Here is a 3,777-nt window from a genome sequence, read left to right as displayed (position 1 = left end):
GGGATGTGGATAGAAAAAGCCACATTTGCTTGGATCCCACAGACTTGTGCTGGCAGAAGAGGCAAGTTTTGCCAGTGTTCTTTTTGTATAGGCCTTTAGTTCTCATTCCAGGAGCAGCATTTTGGGAGATATTTGGGGCTGCAATGGGACATAGAAGGCAAAAAGTCCCCTCAATTCATGGAAATTCTCCATAGGATCTAACCTATATACTATATATAGGTGCAAAACTGCAAAGAAATGGGCGGTATAGAAATCTAAATAAATAAATAAATAAATATTTGTCTATACTTCTATATTTAGAGAGAGGGAGGTTGCAAGAGGGCAGAGGTGTTACAGATTTTTACGTAGCTTGGACCCTTACTGAAATGTACTCAGTAATTTTGTGTAACAATTATTTACAATGCTCTTTAACTTCTGTACTATCAACTTTTGTTGTTTTTCCTGACACAGGCTCTATATCTCAGCTTGGTGAGGGGAGATTTTCAAAAATTACTGCTTTATCTCACACAAAAATCCAGAAATATGCAGAAATCAGTGGGATTTTGGCCCAGTGATTCTCCTTGGTCCAGTGTAGAAGATCAGACTTATTTGTTCCTGTTTTTCATGTGACTTTAAATTCTTCATAAATAAAGGCAATCACAGAATCATAGAGTTGGAAGGGCCATCTAGTCCAAACCCCTGCTCAACACAGGATTAGCCCAAAGCAGCCTAAAGCATCCTAGAAAAGTGTGTAACCAACCTTTGCTTGAAGACTGCCAGTGAGGGGGAGCTCACCACCTCCTTAGGCATCCTATTCCACTCCTAACTACTCTGACTTTGAAAAACTTTTTCCTGATATTTAGCTTATATTGTTGTACTTGTAGTTTAAACCCATTACTGCGTGTCCTCTCCTCTGCAGCCAACGGAAACAGCATCCTGCCCTCCTCCAAGTGAAAACCTTTCAAATACTTAAGAGGGCTATCACGTCCTCTCTCAACCTCCTTTTCTCCAGGCTGAATATTCCCAAGTCTCTCAACCTATCTTCATAGGGCTTGGTCCCTTGGCCCCAGATCATCTTTGTCACTCTCCTCTGTACCCTTTCAATTTTATCTACATCCTTCTTGAAGTGAGGCCTCCAGAACTGCACACAGTACTCCAGGTGTGGTCTGACCAGTGCCGTATACAATGGGACTATGACATCTTGTGATTTTGATGAGATGCCCCTGTTGATACAGCCCAAAATGGCATTCACCTTTCTTACTGCTGCATCACACTGCCTGCTCATGTTTAATTTACAATCCACAAGTACCCCAAGGTCTCGTTCACACACAGTGTTACCTAGAAGCTACACTTATCTTTATTAAATTACATCTTGTTCTCATGTGCCCATTTTTCCATTGTGTTCAGATCTCATTGAACTTTGTCTCTATCTTCTGGAGTATTTGCCAGTCCTCCCAATTTGGTGTCATCTGCAAACTTGATGAGTAGTCCCTCCACTCCCTCATCTAGATCATTAATAAATATGTTAAAAAGTACCAGACCGAGCATCGAGCCCTGAGGTACCCTGCTACTCACCTCCCTCCAGTCTGATGAAACACCATTGACAACAACTCTTTGAGTGCGGTTCTCTAACCCAGGGGTAGTCAACCTGTGGTCCTCCAGATGTTCATGGACTACCATTCCCAAGAGACCCTGCCAGCATTTGCTGCCAGCATTTGCTGGCAGGGGCTCATGGGAATTGTCGTCCATGAACAGCTGGAGGACCACAGGTTGACTACCCCTGTTCTAACCTATTCCCTATCTGCTTAACTATCTGAAAATCCAGATTGCAGTCCTTCAGTTTATCCATCAGAACTTCATGAGGAACCTTATCAAAAGCTTTATTAAAATCCAAGTAAACGACATCAACCGAATTTCCATGATCCAGCAAACTTGTCACTTGGTCAAAAAAGGAAACCTGAGCAGGCCTGCTGAGGCCTGGAGAGCTGCAGTGGGACTTCTCAGGGTGGGGGGAGTGCTAGTGCAGACTCATCTCCTCCCCTCCTCACCCCAGGCAGTCCCACCAAGGCCTAGAGAGGCTGTGGTGGGCCTTTTTGGGGTGGGGGGAGTGCTGGTGTGGGTTGTGGCCCTCCCCATCCCCCACCTGCCAGTGAGACCAGGGCTTGCCTCCCTTCCCTCTCAGGTCCCAGTCCCACCTTCAGTCATAGAATCATAGAGTAATAGAGTTGGAAGGTATCTCCTGGGTCATCTAGTCCAACCCCTTGCACTATGCAGGACACTCACATCCCAATCGCTCATCAACTGTAACCTGCCACCCCCTTATGCCTTCACAGATATCCAGCCTCCGTTTAAAAATTTCCAAAGATGGAAAGCTCTGGAGGAAGCATTTTCCACAGAGAAACCACTCTAACTGTCAGGAACCTCTTCCAGATGTTGAGACGGAATTTCTTTTGAACTAATTTCATCCCATTGTTTCTGGTCCGTCCCTCTGGGTCAAGAGAGAACAACTCTGCTCCATCTTCTATATGGCAGCCTTTTAAATACTTGAGGGTGGTTATCAAATCCCTTCTCAGTCATCTCCTCTCCAGGCTAAACAGACCAAGCTCCCCCAACCTTTTTTCATATGTCTTGGTCTCCAAACCCCTCACCGTCTTTGTTGCCCTCCTCTGGACACACTTTAGTTTGTCTACATCCCTCTTCAACTGGGGTGCCCAAAATTGAACACAGTACTCCAAGTGAGGCCGAACCAGAGCAGAGTAAGGCGGTACGATTACGTCCCATGATCTGGACATGATACTCCATTTGATACAGCCCAAAATCCCATTTGCCTTTTTAGCCGCTGAGTCACACTGCTGACTCATGTTCAATGTATGGTCTACTAAGACTCCTAGATCCCTTTTGCACATGCTACTGCCAAGACAAGTCTCCCCCATCCTGTATTGGTGTATTTGGTTTTTCCTACCTAAATGCAGAACTTTACATTTGTCCCTATTGAACTTCATTTTATTCAGTTTAGCCCACTTCTCGAGCCTATCAAGATCATCCTGTATTCTGATTATGTCTTATGTTGTGTTTGCTACCCTCCCAGTTTAGTATCATCTGCAAATTTAATAAGTATCCCCTCTAAACCCTCATCCAAACCATTTATGTTGAACAACACGGGCCCCAGGACAAATCCCTGGGGAATTCCACTTGTCACTCTTCTTCAAGAAGATGCTGAACCATTAACTAGTACCCTTTGGTTACGATCTGGCAACCAGTTATTGATCCACTTGACAGAATAAGGATCCATACTTATTTTATCAACTTGTCAACAGGAATATCATGTGTAACCTTATCAAATGCTTTACTTATCAAACGTCCCAGGAACTCCCTCCTCCCCTCAGCTTGTGCTCGCTGGCTGCCTTACCTCTCGCAGGCAGTCTAGTGGAGCAGGCTGGCAGTGGAGGAGGATATGGCCAGGGGTGGAACGGCCTACTTGATTGACTGTTCATTGGACAGACAGCCAATTAGGGGCAGGACAGCCTACCTGATTGGCCATTCATTCGACAGATGGCCAATGAGGTATGTGATGAGTCCCAACTCCTCCCACCATCCCTGTCTGGGTTTATTTATGGTACAGATTTGTCATTAAAATTACTATATCTCCCACTATACATATTCTGTAACATTTCTTGTTGGAATATGAACTGTTATATAAACAGATGTCCCTTATATCTATGGTTTACAACTCCAAAGCAACAATTTTATCCAGGGAACTGATGTCTGTTAACTGGGGATCAGTTGTAATCCTGGGAG

This window comes from Paroedura picta, chromosome 5, assembly GCF_049243985.1.
Source record: "Paroedura picta isolate Pp20150507F chromosome 5, Ppicta_v3.0, whole genome shotgun sequence".
Classification (NCBI taxonomy): Eukaryota; Metazoa; Chordata; class Lepidosauria; order Squamata; family Gekkonidae; genus Paroedura; species Paroedura picta.
The sequence above is the reverse complement of the archived record's forward strand: the minus strand, read 5'-3'. Positions refer to the sequence as shown.